Source organism: Equus caballus, chromosome 20 (assembly GCF_041296265.1).
Source record: "Equus caballus isolate H_3958 breed thoroughbred chromosome 20, TB-T2T, whole genome shotgun sequence".
Classification (NCBI taxonomy): Eukaryota; Metazoa; Chordata; class Mammalia; order Perissodactyla; family Equidae; genus Equus; species Equus caballus.
Window position 1 is genome coordinate 60,106,783 of NC_091703.1, and position 17,130 is coordinate 60,123,912.

At 40.2% G+C, this 17,130-nt stretch overlaps 1 protein-coding gene across 12 annotated transcripts in view; it reads left to right on the plus strand.

Annotated features, from left to right (window-relative positions):
• Positions 1 to 7,183: 7,183 nt before the first annotated feature.
• PHF3 (PHD finger protein 3) overlaps positions 7,184 to 17,130 on the plus strand; it is a 78,309-nt gene continuing 68,362 nt past the window's right edge. For 2 of the 12 annotated variants that reach the window (XM_070244794.1, XM_023625133.2), the window contains exon 1: positions 7,198 to 7,598. The gene's annotated coding sequence lies outside the window, so the exon portion shown is untranslated. Of the gene's footprint in view, positions 7,599 to 7,653; positions 7,874 to 7,900; positions 8,308 to 17,130 lie in introns of those variants that run through there. The other 10 variants (XM_023625130.2, XM_070244791.1, XM_023625128.2 and 7 more) reach the window with 9 other exon arrangements.

The following is a 17,130-nucleotide window of genomic DNA, read 5'->3' on the forward strand; positions in this document are numbered from 1 at the left end:
ATTCCTCTTCTACTGTTTCTTTAGGTACAGTCCTAAAACTGGAAATTCTGCATCAAAAGTGTGCATGTTTAAAGGCTTTTGATGTGCCTTACCAAACTTCCCTCTAGAAAGTCATCAATTTATATTCTGTCCTCAGTACATGAGCATTTATGCTTGTCCACATCAACACTGAGAAGTGACCATTCTTTAGATTTTACCTATTTGCCGGATGATATATGATATGAAGTTGATCATTTTCTGATACGTTTACTGAACACTTCTTTTGTTCTTACGTCTTGAATATAGCTGGAAATTCTTTGGCCATGAAGTATGAGATTGGGATCCAACTTTAATTTTTTCCCCAACTGTTGCCAATTACAATAGCATGTAGCCAATAATCCTTTCCCTATAGGCTTAAGCTATCTTTATTAGAGACAAAATTTTTATTTATATTTATTTCCCTATTTCAAGACCTCCTTTTGAACAGCTTCAATGAGATGTCAATTCACATACCACACAATTGACCCATTTAAAGTGTCCAGTTTAATTGTTTTTAGTGTATTATATTATTGATTTTTAAAAATTGTAGTAATAAATATATAATATAAAAATGCCATTTTAACCATTTTTGAGTGTACAATTTGGTGGCATTAATTACATCTACAATGTTGCACTATCTATTTCCAAAACTTTTTCATCATCCAGGTGAAAACCCTGTAAACACTAAGCCCCAAATCCTCATTCCCCCTGTTCCTGGCCTTCTTATTCTGTTAACGGCCCACCTCTCTATTCCCCAGACAGTCTCATGCCATTTTTATAATGATGAATTTATATATTCCTCTGCTTAGATTGAATGGCCCACCTTCCACTCTTGCACACTTCTTTTTTCTTTTAACTTTGACAGCTATATTAGCTCTTCCCTGCTCTTACAATAACTTTAGAATTCACTTGCCAAATTAAAAAAGGAATGGCAATATTTTCAGGTGTTATTTTTGGGAGATGGATTTCTTCTTTATCTTGTTTTTCTCTACCTAGAACATAGTATATCCTTCCATTTATTCATTTGCTTTTTAAAAAAAATGACAGTTTTACTGAGATAAAGTTCACATACCACACAATTCACCCATTTAAAGTACAATTCGGTTGTTTTTAGGAGATTCACAGATAGGTGTAACCATTACAACAGTTAATTTTAGAACATTTTCATTGCCTTGAAAAGAAACTACACCTTAGCCACCGCTCCGGAGTCGGCTCTTCACCTGCAGTTCCACGCAGTCACTAATCTACTTTATGATGTTATTGATTTGCCTATTCCGACCATTTCATCAAATACATTGTATTTTGTGACTGGCTTCTTTCAATTAGCATAATGTTTTCAAGGTTTATCCATGTAGTAGCACACGTTGTTTCTTTATTCTCTTTTATTGCCATATCATACACCATTGTATGGATGTAACATATTTCATTTGTCTATTCATCAGTTGATGTACAACCTTGTTTCCCTCTTTTGCTATTATGAATAATGCTGCTCTGAACATTCCAGAACAAGGTTTCGCATGGACATATGTTTTCATATCATCTTGGCTTATATACTTAGTACATAACCAAGTAACTCTACGTTTAACAGTTTGAGGAACTGCCAGGCTGTTTTCCAAAGCAGCTGCACCATTTTACATTCCCACCAGCAGTGTATGAGTATTCTGATTTTCCACATCCTCGCCAATAACTGCTACTATCTTTTAATCATAGACATCCTAGTGTGTGTGAAGTAGTATCTCGTGGTTTTTACTTGCATTTCTCTAATGACAAATGTGGAGCATCTTTGTATGTGTTTATTGGCTGTTTGTATATCTCCTTTGGAGTCATGCATGCATAGATCCTTTGTTCATTTTAAATTGAGTTATTTGTCTTTTATTATTGAGTTGTCGGAGTTCTTTATATATTCTACAAGTCCTTCATCAGATATATGATTTGCAAATATTTTCTCCCATTCTCTGAGTTGTGTTTTCACTTTCTTGATAGTGCCCCTTGAAGCACAAAAGTTTTTAATTTTTATGATATCCAATTTATCTATTTTTTCTTTTGTTGCTTGTGCTTTGGTGTCATACCTAGGGATCCATTGCTAAATCTGAGATCATGAATATTTACCTTCATGGTTTCTTCTAAGAATTTTATGATTTTTGCTCTTACATTTACGCCCTTGATCCATTCTGAGTTGATTTTTGTGCATGGTTTGTGGTAAGGGTCTAACTTCATTCTTTTGCATGCATCAATCCAGCTGTTCCAGTAGCGTTTGTTGAAAAGACTGTTCTTTCCCCATTGAATGATTATGAGATCTTTGTTCATAATCAGTTGACCATGACACATGGGTTTATTTCTGGATTCTCAATTCTATTCCATTGAATAATATGTCTATCCTGTGTCAGTATCACACTATCTTGATTACTGTTTCTTTGTAGTAAGTTTTAAAATTGGGAAGTGTGTGCCTTCCAACTTTCTTCTTCTTTTTCAAGATTGTTTTGGCTATTCTGGGTCAACTTTCTTTTTAAACACAGTTTTTCCATATACATGAAAAAATGCATGTTTTTTCATGTTAGGTTGTTTGTTATATATTTTTGTTGGAATTTACTTTCCCAATTGTATTGTAACTAGTGCTTGCTGTTTATGGATAAGCTATTAATTTTTTTACTGATTTTTTAAATAACTGGCCTCATACTCGAATAACTCCTAATGCAAGTAGTAGTGGTTTAATTGATTCTCTTTAGTAGGCAGGTATATCCTAGGCCAATACTGATCATTGTGTCTTCCTTTTCATGATCTATCTATCATTTCTTTCCTGGCCTTTGTGTTTTGGCTAACACTGAATGATGGTGGTCGTAGTGGCAGCCTTCCTCATCTCTGGCTTGAGTGGGGATGGGATGCTTCTAATGTTTCACCGTTAAGTGTGATGGATCCAGACAATTATTATTGAGCTTCATCTTAAAAGGATGCAGGAGCAATCCACATAAAGTCGTGAGAGAGATTATAGCAGTATCTGGGGTCAGTTGGGAGGAGGGCATTCCTGTCAGCGGTAACAGTGTGAGCAAGACTTTAGGTTGAAAGATAGTATGGATGTGTGTAGGGAACAGTAGGAAGTTGGATGTTGCTGTATCATAAATTATAATAGCAGGGAACAGGGAAAGAAGAGGTGAAGAGCTGGACAAGGACCAATCTTTGATGGACAAGACCAATCGGTCTTGATGGCCATATTAGGAAGTTTGGATTTTGTTTTTTTATTTTGGAGAACGCTGGGAAGATCTCAAGTAGGGAGGTGACATTGTCACTGAGGGACATTATCACAGATACTTTCTTTAAAAGAATTTTGATTATTTTCATGGCTGCAATATGTCCAACCAGATAATGAATCATTTGCAGTTCCTGAAACATACCAGAGTCTCTGGTACTTTCTTGTCTTTGAAGGCATCCTCTCTGTCAGAAATGCCCTCTGCCCACTCCAGGCTGGGTGAAGCACGAATACAGGTCTTCTGTGCCAACCGCTGTCAACGCACTTACCAGGTTGCATTGTACTTGTCCACTGGCCCATCTTTCTCACTCTTCTGAGTACCTTGAGGTCAGGAACAATACCTTTTGTTTCTGAAACGCATTGGGGTGCATAACGGAATGGATGTAAAAGGAATAAATAAAGGTAGTTATGGGTTGGCAGGGAGAGTATTGCAGAGGGCTGAGAGAGGTAAGGTCATATGGAGAGTTAATGATAGAAGTGGTTAGAAAACAGTTGTGTCAGCTCTATCCGTGCTCCTTCCCTGTACCTTAGAGTTGCTGAGGTCTACAAAGGTGCTTTTATGCCTTGTGCAGTCCTGGCGCATGGACAAGCTTTCTTTTATTGTCGGACCTAGCCTCTCTAGGCCCCCTGAACTCTGGTATACTGTGTGAATTATTCTTCCTGGGATGGGGCATACACTTCCTTCTCACCCACTGCTTTCCCCTGAAAGCCTAAGTGACTGGGAGTCACCTTTCTGGAGAAAGTAGGTAAAGAAATTCGTGGGAAAGGAGCAAGCCTGACATAAGGCACAAAGTGTTCTGGGTTAAGCCTCTATGTTCCACGACTATCTTGGTAAAATGAATTCAGGATATTTCGAACCCACAGTTTTGATCTCATGTTTAAGAATAAAAACATCTACAAGTATTTCAAACTAACATGAAAGTGTGTCTGTGTGTATAGATAGTGTTTTCCAGAGAAAACCTCATTAAACAAATGTAATATTTTTATTGATTTTCTGTGTAGTTAACTCTTCCAATTTTTTCCAATTTCTTTTTTGAGGAAGGTTAGCCCTGAGCTAACTACTGCCAGTCCTCATCTTTTTTGCTGAGGAAGCCTGGCCCTGAGCTAACATCCATGCCCATCTTTCTCTACTTTACATGTGAGATGCCTACCACAGCATGGCTTGCCAAGCGGTGCCATGTCCACATCCGGGATCCAAACCGGTGAACCTGGGCCACCAAGAAGCGGAACGTGTGAACTGAACTGCTGCGCCACCGGGCTGGCCCCCAATTTTTTCCACCTTTGCTCTAGAGAAGTGATACTGTAGGGACCAATGTTTCGGTGATGACAAGCATTGTTCATCTCAAAGTTGACTTCCATGTCTGCATTGTGAGCTGTCTTCCATGGCCTCACTCTCTGCCAGGCTCAATTTTCCTGGGTAAAGTTTTGCAAGATCTAAATTTTATCAATTTTCATTCTTTCATAATTTTTAGTTAATTACAAATATATTGTCAGTTTTAGCCATTCTTGGTTGTCTTGTCTTGTTTTCTAGCAAATTTAACTTTCCTAAATTAATTTGGAGTTTTTGATGTTACCAATACAATCTGATTTTCCAAGAGGTCTTTTAACCAAAACAGTGTTCTGCATGCTGTTAGAGCCACTCCTAGTATTATTATGCTGGTTCTTCCTTCAAGTAAGCTTTCTAGGAACCAGGTAAGAGACAGATAGTTTGTGTTTATATCTGGAAGAAAAGAGCAAAGATCATTAATGGACAAATGTGAATCTGGGTACTTGGCTAGTTCAAAATAACGGAATCAAAACATCATGCTTTGTGGCAAGCTTGTTAGCTTTTTTAGGATTAGAAATCTTTGTTTTGTAAATGTGACAGGTTTATGGTTTCTAGATTTTCTTTTTACCTCCATTTTGTTTTCATAAATTTACTAATTTTTTTCTAATAAGGTAAGTTTCCCCCAGCTCTTCCAAGGGGATTTTCCATTTGAGCTCTACTCTGTTGAGTTCCTTTCGGGGTTGGATTTTGTTTATAACAATAAGCTTATTCTTCCCTAATGCCTTTTTCAAATTTCACGTTGAAATCAACAAGCATAAAGATAAAGTTAGATTTATTTTTGCAATTTATCCCAGAGACTCCAAGCGAAAAAATTATTTTGATTACTCATGTCTATTTTCCTTTCTCAACAAAACATTTTTTTTAAAAAAGGGATTTGTCAAATTAATAAACAGAAACCCCATTAAATTGGAGTCGAGAGGCCAAAAGGGGGAGCTCTCATGCCCTAATATGATAGCGGAGCCCAACAGGAAGAAAAAAAAGACTTCCTCTTCTTGATCGGCAGGAAGCTCAGCCAATGAAAGACTGTCACAACTCAGACAATGAAAAGCCACTGCATATGGCACTCTCGGCTCTTCCAATGGACTCTTTGTTCACAGTCCCCCTCTCTACTTCCTCTTCCGCTCTATAAACGTTTTTCCTCCTTTCTTTGAGGCTGGAGGACCTGCATGTGGTTGGCCATGGTCACAGATTCAAAATTGCAATTCTTTGCTGATCTGGAACGAACCCATTTTTGCTGGGGAAATAACTGGCTGTCTATTTGTTTAAGGTCAACAGATTTTAAAACAAGGTTTTGAGATATTGATGAGTCAAGGCAGAGGATGGAATTCTAGGATTTCGGTAGAATTAGGACAATCTAAACTTCCTTAGTACAGAGCACTTGTATTGGGAGTGCTTGAAATACCAGGAGACTGGAGAGAGTGAAGAATAGATCTTCACCACGTGCTTGTGAGCTATTATTCCACTCTGCACAAATCTTACAATGTGGCCTGCGGTTGGCGTGAGGCTTAAATCAACAAGTGAAGGTTTTGGAAGAGCCCAGCAGGTGCTGGCTGTCGGTCTTTAGTGGGTGCTGTAATGGTCCCTGCAGATCGGAGACACTCTCCGTGTCTTTAAGGGGCTCATTTTGGTCAGGGTGATGACTAGAAAGAATTACCTCACCTGCTTATTAAGGGCCGAGATAGAGGTCAGCCCAAGCTGCCGCGGAAGCGCGGAACCTAGACCAGCGGTTTCCAAACTTTTTGGTTTCAGGACTCCTATGCACGCTTAAAAATTACTGAGGGACTTCCAAGAGCTTTTGTTTATATGTGTTAGTTATGTCTATCGATATCTACCGTCTTAGAAATTAAACCTAAGAATAATTAAACATTTAAAAGGTAGCAAAATTCATTATATGTTATCATAAATAATATATTTATTAGGAAAAACAATTTTCCAACAAAATTTAATGAAAAGAGTGGCACTGTTTTAACCTTTTGCAAATTTCTTCCACGCTTGGCTTAAGAGAAGGTAGCAGGATGCTCACAACTGCTTCTGCAGGTTCTCGGTTGCTCCATGTTGTTTTCCTTGAAGCAGATGAAGAAAATTTGGCTTCATACATATGTAATCGCAAAAGAATGGACGACGCTCGGAAAGGTCTTTGGGACCCTTTACGGGATGCTCTGGCCAGTGTGAGAACTGCTGACTTAGACTGGGAATGCTTCTCGGAGGAGGCAACCTGAGTCCTGAAGCAGACCGGCCATCTAGGGGCAAGGTGGGGGTGGCGGGGATTAACGATGGGGCTGACATGTGGGGCCAGCAGGGATTCTTGGGCGGGGGCCTCATCCACGCACCCTCCTCTACCATTTTGGAACACACGCCCAATTAATAAAAAGCACCCGCTGGGGGGCCGATCTGGCCACCAATCTCACATTAACTGTGAAGCCTGAGTGCTTAGGGCAATCGGGGAACAGCGACCACCCACGGCCGCGCCCCCGGGCCTCCCGCGAGCAGAAAGCCGGAGGCCCGCGGGGAGCGCCGCGCCCTCCCATGCCGGGCAGGGGTGCGGTGGCCCGGCGGAGCGCGGCAGCCCGGGGCCCCGCGGAGGCGCGGCGCGGGAGGGCCCCAGCGCGCAGGCGCGGCGGCGGCGGCGGCGCAGGCCGCGGCCCCCGGAACGGTAAACAGTGGGGTCACGTGACGCGGCCCCGCTCCTGCCCCCGCGCCGCCGCCGCACGCCGATGGCTGCGGGGTCTCGCGCCGCCGCACGGTCCCCACGAGGCAGGCGACCCTCGGGCCCTGGGCGGCGGCGGCTGCCACGAGGCTGAGGAGGGCGGCGCGGCAGGCTGGAGAGTGTCGTCCGCGGCGGGCGCTCGGCCGGGTGAGGCAGGGAGGCCGTGGCAGCGACGCCGACGTCCTGCGCGTACCCCCTCTCCCCGCGGCACCCACCGGGCCCCCTCCTCCTCGGCGGCGGCGGCGGCGGCGGCCACCATCTTCCTCCTGCTGCCAGTGGTAGCGCTCGTCCGGCCGAGCTGGGTGAGTGGCGGCTCCGGCCGCGGCCGGGGAGCCGGGCAGCCCTCCCTCCCCCGTCCCCTGCGCGCGCGGCGCCCGCGGCCTCCCGCCCTCCCGCGGCCGGCGCCCCGCGCCGTTCTCCCGCGCATCCGTGCGGGCGCCGCGCCGGCCTCTGGCGCAACGTCCTCGGCCTGCGGGCCGCGCCTCCACGCCCGGGGCCGTTTGGACCGCGGGCCACGGCGGGGGCGCCGGGCGGAGGGTGGGCCCGCGGCCTCTCCCGCTCCGCCCCGGGCCCTCGGGTGAGTGTGCCCCGCCGCGCGGCGCGCAGGCCGGAGGCGCCGCGGCGCTGCCGGAAAGGCCCTGCCGCAGCCCCCGCCCGGCCTTCGGGCCTCTGTTCTCCGGGGGAGCCCGCGGTGGGCCCTGGCCGGGGAGCCGGGGGGGCCGCGATGGCCCGAGCCGCGAGGCCGAGCCCCGGCCCGCTGTTGGAGGCGGGGAGTTGGCGCTCCATCCATGCTCCTGCCACCGCGCGCTTTTGTGCTCGGGAGCCAAACTGTCGCCTGCTTTCGCTTAGTTTAAAATGAGGAGCCTGAAATCTGGCCTTCCGATCATACGTGTCATTTAATGAGCCACTTGTCGATACGTGTGCGTGTTAATGGTGCTAAATAACTGATCACCTGACACGAGGGGGGCGGGGAGAATGGAGAAAGGGAGAGAATGTGGGTACCGCGCACAGGTTGGTATCCCCCCCCCCCCGCCCCCGACAGTGGATTGCCAGGTCCGACGACCTTTGGGTTTTTAAATGCCATTTCCTAGAGACTCATGATTCGAGGTAATTTGAGAGTGTGATTATTGGTGCTATTCAGGAATCATTTGCAGAATATGATCATGGATAGTCATTAATGTAAGTGGCAACAACGCTTTAATATCTACCTGGTCCTAATCTTCATTATGTGCAGATTCTTAATTTAAAATGAAACATCGGTAATTGAACCTTCCCCATATACGAACTTTACCACCTTATTTTAGGCTAAAATAAAAAAATGATACAGTAAACTACTTAGGGACTACTTAAAGAGTACATTGTATTATTAGGTCACTGTTTTGGGGTCGAACTTGTCTTCCATTTTCCAAACTGGTTGAGATCTTCCAAAACTACACCTCCATTCCTCATTCATATCCTACCATTTTTTCATTCTTGAATGAAGTGTTCGGGATTGTGAAAGTGTTTATAGATGTGTGTTTGTGGTAGGGAAGAGACATGACTCAAAGAATCAGGAAATTTTTGCAGCGTTCTTCAAGTTTTGAATTTGTATCTTCATTCCAGAGCACAGAAGGTGTTGTGTAAGGATTATTTCAGATAGGTTTTCACCTTCACTGCCACTTAGTCCGTTTCTTAATTTATTATATTTCTCCCCACTTCTTCTGTTTACTGGCCACATATTACAATAATGAATTTTTCCTGTATATCATCATCATCATCACTACTGATGTTTTTAATACATACTCCATTTCCCCGTGATAGTAACAGAATTTAAGGGGGCACTTTTAGGAGCTATTATTGCTCTGATTAAACCACATACAGTTCAGTCAATTCCTTGGCTACAGAAAGACTTCTGCTCCACTGAAGTGGGCTGCTTTTTAGGAGCAGGATTACAACCTTACCTTTTAAGCTTTGTTTGATAGCTGTACCGGTGGTTTATCAAAAGGATAACAAATAAGTTAGTGATGGGACCAGTTTTCCTCTGTTTTTGCATGCTTTTTAGGTCCATTTATTGAAGAGCATGAAAATGTCATTTATCATACTGCTTTTACATCCTTTGGGAAGATAGTGAACTTCTTTCTCTATCACATTGAATTAGTTATACATTTCATGCTGTTGGGATAGACCTCAGATACCTTTACCTAACTGATCTTATGGTATACTCATCTGTTGCATGTTCAGATAAGTCAAATCTAAGAGAAGTAGTCTGTGTAAATGTAGGTGAAAAATAGCTTTGGTTAACGCAAATTTCAGAATAGAAAAATGGAAAGGAAGTTGTCTTTATATTAATCATTTAAAACTGTACTATTAGAATTTAGATTGTATTGAGTATTGGAATCAGGAAAGGTTGATAGTCTTTGGCTTATATAATAGCATTAATAAGACTGTATTAATAAAAGTTGGAAGGCAGCAAGTAACAAGGAGAATTACTGCAAAATTATGTTGAGTTTAGATTTTTACATAGTATAGATTATACTTGGAAAAACTGGTGAAATGTAAATTATGCATGCAGTTGTATTTTTTGGCTGCTAAAATATGGATAATGGTTCTCTTCCTTGACATAGTAATATGATGTTTGCCTTTTTGATACATTTTGCTTTCTTAAATTTGCACTTTTTTTTTTCTTTACACAGATTTCTACTGAAATCCTTTTGACTTAATAATTTTTGTCTGGAGATAAGATCTTTTCTGTTTTTTACTGAGGTAATGAGGTTTACTGATCAGCACCCCAGGTTTATGGATTACCATTAACTCCTTCACCACACAGTGTCAGGGAGCTCAGTGTTGCTGAAGTGCTGATTTTTAAATATTTTCATTCATCCATATTTCGGGAATTCTTTCTGACAAGTGGCTGCTAGATTTTTTTCTTTTCCAGAACGGTACATCTTGGGCTCTATTTTTCTCTTATTTCTTCATGGAGCACCCCCTGAGATTCTGGAATATCTTTTCAGAAGCATAGACATTTTATTTTTAAACTACAAAAATGACTTGGTAAATTGCTACACATTTATGATGCTGTTTCATTTTTGAGAACAGTAGAAAAGGTTCTCCTTTAATTGTTGCGCTTTGATTACGTAGGGAAAGATATTGGGAATGTTGATTTGATTCAAAATATTTGAGACCCCAGTGCTGTGTGTACTCAAGGAACATAGTCTTGAGAAACAAAATTCAAAGGCGTGAAATGTTAAATCTTTAAAAGAGGAAGCTATTTCAAAAGTTAGAAAGACATTGTATGAGGAATTCCCAAATGTACAGACTCGACAATGATTGCCATGTGTTGTGTATTTAATTTAGATCATTTTTTAATGGTCAAGGGATTTAAATTTTTACCGTCATTTGTACAGTGAAGAGGGGATGAAGAGAAATAGTTAACACTTCAAAATATTATCCAGAAGTTTTAATCTGTTGGCACTATCTAACTTTATTAGACACATTTTTGAATGACATAGTAGATTGTACAGAAAGGCTAAACTTAAAATGGTTTTAATTCATTCATAATTTGTGTGAGGTGGCCACATGAAAACATTATATAACATTGTAGAGTGAAAATAAATTGTGAAGTTGGTAGTTGATAACTTCCAAAATGATGTTTGTACACACTAAGGATAGCCATTTTGTTTTTTATGTTAGGGAGTAGCTAAGTGCATATTTTCTAATTTATTTTGAAAGAAGGGTACCTCACTTTGTTTCCAGTATTTTTAAGATTTCATTAACGGTATATTAAAAACATGAAAATTAGTGTATTGTGCAAGTAGAGTGCATAAAGTATAGTAGATTAAAAGTGTGGACTCAGGAATCACACTGTCTGGGGTCCACTTTAGGTATACTGGCTATGTGACCTTGGGCAAATTACATAATGGGCTGAGCCTCAGTTTGCTCATCTGTAAAATGGAAATAATAATTGCTCCTACCTTATGGGGAGCTAATGAGATAATGCCTACAGTACACCCAGCTTAGGGCTGGCGTACGGGACATGCTAAGTACATGTTAGCTTGGACTGTTATTACCTAGGCCATAGTTTTAATGATGTGCTATTTCTACTGTTTCTGTGGGTAATCCAAACTGCTGATGCTTCCCATAATGTCAGTAGGATATAGTTGTAGACTTTGAAGTTAATTCTTTCTTACTACTGTTGGCTAGTGTAATTCTGCTTTTGCCAGTTTCAACTTTGTACTTGATAGTTCTTTTTCTAGGTTGTTGGGTCAGCGTTGGTCTTAGTGTGGCAGACACTGTGGATTCTTATATATTCTTTTTACCTGATAAATTCAGGAAAGAAGTTATGATCCTTGCTTTTTCTCCAGAAGTCTTGCCAAGAGTCTAGCCAATGAAACTGGACCAGAATTGGAAATGGGTGTGTAGAGCAGGTGATTAGGTTGCATTGCTTTGTAGAATTGTACTTTGTAGACTTCTCATAGCACATGGCCTAACCATTTAGTGATTTTCCTTAGGTCTAGCCTGGAAGGATAACCTATTATTCATCTTTTTTTTTTTTTTTTTAAAGATTGGCACCTGAGCTAACATCTGTTGCCAATCATTTTTTTCTTTCTTTCTTTTTCTTCTCCTCCCCAAAGCACCCCAGTACATAGTTGTATATTCTAGTTGTAGGTTCTTCTGGCCGTGCTGCATGGGACACCACCTCAGCCTGGCCTGATAGTGGTGCCATGTCTGTGCCCAGGATCCGAACCGGTGAAACCCTGGGCCAGCAAAGTGGAGCATGTGAACTTAACTGCTGGGCCATGGGCCTGACCCCCCTATTATTCATCTTTAACGTTGTTGTATCGTGGTGGTTAAGAAATGATCTTTGTGTCAGAGTGGATTTGAGTTCCAGCTCTTGTCGTTTACTTATTCTGTAATATTAGGTGTAACTTTGTTAAGCTTTAGCCCCTCTCTTATAAATTGAGAATAATAATAGTATCTGCCTAATTGTGTGGCTGTGAAGATTAAGTGACATTATATATTTAAGTTTAGCACAGTGCCCAGCACATAAGAAACATTCAATGAATTTAACTTTATAAAGAGATAGTACAGGGTAGTAGTAAGTGCATTGACTGTCAGATGGAATTTTCTGGGTTCAAATTTCAGCTTCACCACTTACTCTAGCAAGTAATTTAATCTCTCTGATCTCAATTTTATTTATTTTTTGTGTGATTGGGATTATAATATAGCATTGTGAGGATTAAATTAATAAATGCAGATCAGAGTTTCTTAACCTCAGCAGTATTTTTTGGCTGAAGAATTCTTTGTTGTGGAGCTTTCCTGGAGCGTTGTAGTATACTTAGTAGATGCCAGTAGCGTGTCTTCTGGTTATGATGACCAAAAATGTCTCCATACACGGCCATGTGTCCTCTGCAGGGGCACAGTTGCCTCTGATTGGGAACTGCTGATGTGAATCATGTCTAGCAGTGCCTGGCATGAAGTTAGAGCACAGTAAGTTTTACGTTTTATCATCATTATTAGTAGTGGTACTTTTATTTTTCACCTCTACTACTGCCAGTTAGAAATTTGTTCATAGTGAGGATGCCCGATGAATTGATGTCTTAAACTGTGGCGTGGGGGCTGGAAGGCACCAAGCAGTCTCATTCCCAGGGTCTTTGCATTTATTTAGGTCTTTGCCTCGATTGCTGTTCCCCATTTATGCCTGGGTCACTCCCTCATTTCAGGTTTTGGCTCCCGGGTTAGCAAGGCCTTCATTTACCATCACACATAGAATGCCCTTGCCCTCACTTGTCACTATTACCCTAGTTTTCCTTCATAGATTTTCTAATCTCCTGATGTCTGTTTTACCCCCTCTGCCACCCTTATAAGAGTGTAGACTGTGACACAGAGCTTCATCATAGGATAACCCATTAGGCCCTTTGATAGCATTAGTGACTAGTTGTTAGGCTTATGTGCACTATTTTGTTTTTTAAGGAGATCATATGATTAAATACACAGTTTCACTTTGAAGGTATTTCTGAGAAGTTGAGATAATGAATTTTAATTTACTCTTAATTTGAAGGGGGTTTTCGTAGAAGTGTCATTTTTTCTTGCTGTTGGTGCTTTGTAAATCTTATCTTTTTGCATTCTAGTCATTCATGAAACACATAGCACACAATGTATGCTGGTTTTACCAGTGTAAGCTAATCTGACTGCAGTATAATTCTCTACCAGTTACAGATGAATCAAGCATTTTAAAGCGGGAAACCTGTCTTCGGACTCAGATTAAATTTATTCGGAATGTTAGTACTAATACTTATTTTTAATTTATTCTGAGTCTTTCCAAAAGGTCGATTAGGAGTACACTCTGCCATGCATAATCAGCGCATGCTGTTCCCTTTGCCTGGAGTACCCTCCGGACTTCTGGGATTCAGCTCACACATCGCCTGTGCAGCCTTTCTTGGCTTCCTGAGTCTCGCCTTCCTCTGTGATGCTGTCTGCAGCCCTTCAATATGACACTTTCATGTTGTGTTTTGATGTTTACATGTTGTTGTATTTGTTTCTGTGCCTATGCTCTATTTTGGATTGTGAGTTCCCTGAATTTGAGACTTGGTTTGTTTCACCGGTACCTTTGATAATACTTGATAGTAGATGCTTAATAAATATATGAATGAATGTGTAATTTTGAATTAAGCAGATTATCTAATTCTCTGACTTGGCTGGGTACATTTTGTCATCTGTAAACATGCGGTGTGTCTGTGAACCCAGAAATAATTTCTGACTTTAGCATATATGTATTCCAAACTGTTACTATGAATTTAATTAGAAACATACATATCATTAACCATTTAAAATATGCCCCAGGTAGGCTTGTTAGGTTTTAATTATTAAATTTGTAATGCCAAATAGAGGGAAGCATTTAAGTAAAACTTCAATGTAAGAAACAGGAATTTGTTTAAATCAAGGAGTCTGTTTAATTAACAGAGATAACTGAATTAACTCTTAATTTTTCTCCTTAATTAGATCTGATTACCTTTGTCAAGCCACATTACCAGCTATCTCAGGGCATTGTATTTTAGATTAATGTCCTTTTTTTTAAAAAAAAGAAAAAAAGTTTTATTTCGGAACGATTTTAGATTTATAGAACAGTTGCAAACATAGTATGGAGTTGTATATACCCTTCATCCCGTTTCCCTGGTTGTTGCATCTGACGTAATGCTGGTGCCTTTATCAGAACTGGAGATTGGCATTGGTACATCACTGTAAACTCAGTTCCAGACTGTATTCTGATTTCACCCGTGTTTCTACTGCTGTCCTTTTTCTGTTCTGTGGTCCAGTCCAGGACACCACATTGCATTTGGTAGGTTAGTGTGTTCCGTGTTAAGTGAGTTAATGTTTCTACAATTGGCTAGCATTTGTTTTCCGATGTAGCATGCAGTGTTTTTATTATTCTATTTTTGATACTGAGCACTTGATATCTGAAACTGATTTTTTTAAAATATATTACTTTATACCAACCTTAAATGTTACTTTCAAGATAGTCTTGTGGGATGGCTGTCTACTATCATTTCTGGCATTCTTCCTTTGGAATTGCCCCCAGAGCCAGTTGCAACTTCTCATGAAAAATCAGTCTTACTAGTTTATAACAATTTCACAAAACACTAGTCTTGTGATGTGTCCTATAGAAATTGTCTTCTTTGGACCCATTAGTTTGGGATGCTTTATACTCTGTTCTGTCTTGGAAGATTCCAAGTCTCATTGGCATATTAAAGGTGTCTCAGACAATGGTAGCTGCTTAGTAAACATTTGTTGAATAAATTAAAGGTGTTGTTAAAGAAATGTAACTTTATCATACTAGTCTTTCTCCGCATTTGGACCATGGAAGACTTTTTCCTGATATGTTTATTTCAATCCAGGGAAACACACTTTATAAGTCATACTAGTTCTGGCCAAAAAAAGTACTGGCAAGTTTGGTTTACCCATCTTATTTACTTTTTTCTTTACTTTTTTAAAAAAATTGATCTTTAAAGACTAGATACTGTCTACTGTTGAGATTAAAAAATGTGTTGCAAGCTCTGAAGGCACTTTTTAATAAAGGAGTTTGGGATAGTTCACTAATAGTAGTATTACTGAAAAAATACTTTGCTCATTTAGTTCACTATTTAGGATGGGTTGGTCTTACAGTGTTGTGATTTCAAGCTACGTGACCATAACTTCTGAGTGTTCTCCATCACTTGAGAGCTCGTAGCCAGTAGTGGGTGCAGCAGAAAGAATGACCTCAGGTGAAGTTTGTGGAATTTACTGGACTTGTGTTGCTATGGGAGGGAGTGCATTTTCAGTAGATTCAGCAAACCATTTTTAGAAGGAAGTTAGCTGTTTGTTTTTAGAGCTGGAATTGCCTTCTTTTTTCTTTTTGATTCATCTGAGAAAAAAAAGATTATTAATTGGGATAGAACTCTGAAGAGGACGTAGTTTTGGCCTGTGGTAAACTTTGGATTCCAGCACATTCAGATAAAAGATTTGTTGGTAGTTCTAGATACTTACTTTTGTAAGGTTTAGTAAGATTTTTGTAAATTATTTTTTAATTACCAGAAATTTATTATAGTAAAATTTCTTTGGAACCTACAAACATGTTAGTGGAAGTATTAGTGATAGGATAATTGAGCCTTTCTTAGGTACTAAGATCAGATAGCTTTAGGGAATTAAAACTTTTCCTAACTTTTCATCAGCATTGTGAGCTGTAATTTTCTCCTAATGTTATAAGTTAGAGAATGCATGTAAAATAACCAGCAGGTCAATCAAATAGTTAACATTTTGTTATTTCAGTGCTTTATTAATATTTCGATATAAATAAATTGCAAAATTTGAGAAGAGATGCTGTAATCTTTCTGTTTAGAAGAGGATTAATTTGTGAGACTGAGGAAATTTTCTTACCTTTCTTTAAATTTTAAATTGTGTTAACAGTAAACTACATCTATTTAAAATAAACAGATTGGGAAATTTTGGTGGGTGTATACACTCCTGAAACTACTACCACAGTCAAGATTTAGGACATTTTCATCATCCGCCAGAGTATCTTCCTGTCCCTTTGCAGTCCATCCCTCTCTTGTCCAAGGCCCCAGCCAGTCACTTATTTGTTGGAAAATTGTTTTTAAAGCAGAGCCTTCAGTGAATCAAATCTAGTCAATTTCTAGCTCTGTAGCTCGGTATGAAAGGGTAAGAGCTACGGCTGTGGGCTGCAAAACCTTGAAACCTGGGTTTGAATCTTGGCTCTGTTTTGTGACTTTGGGGAAGACATTTAAATTATTTAAATGCACTTTGTTTGTAAAATAAGGACAATAACAGGGCCTATTTATTATTATTATGTATTGGGAATAAATGAATTAAATATTTAGCAGCATATAATATACGCTGTAGGTAAAATATTTAGCAGCATATAATATGTACCCAGTAAATTCTAGAGTATCTTTGAACTTCTTCCCTCATTTTTATAGGGGAAAGAATTCAAGGACAGTTTGAGAAGATTTTGGTAGATTTGGAGCTAATCTAAAAAACCTTAGAATTTTGGAACCTGAGATGTTCTGGGTTAATTAGTGGAATTTTCTAGCTAACTGAATATTATTAAATTTTTGTTGACTCTGCCCCATCCCCCAAAACACTTTGGTTCTGTTTTCTCTGAAACCAATATTGGAAATAATTTAACTTTGGTAATTGAGGCTCCTCTAGAGCATGAGATGACCTTCGCTGAGCAATACCTAGTGCTTAGGTATGGTTCAAGTAGGAGACTGGCTCAATATCTCTGTAGACCCCACATAACTCGCTAAAATAAATTGGAATCTCTGATACATTGTTTTCTTCTCATTTGTCTCATTTTATCCT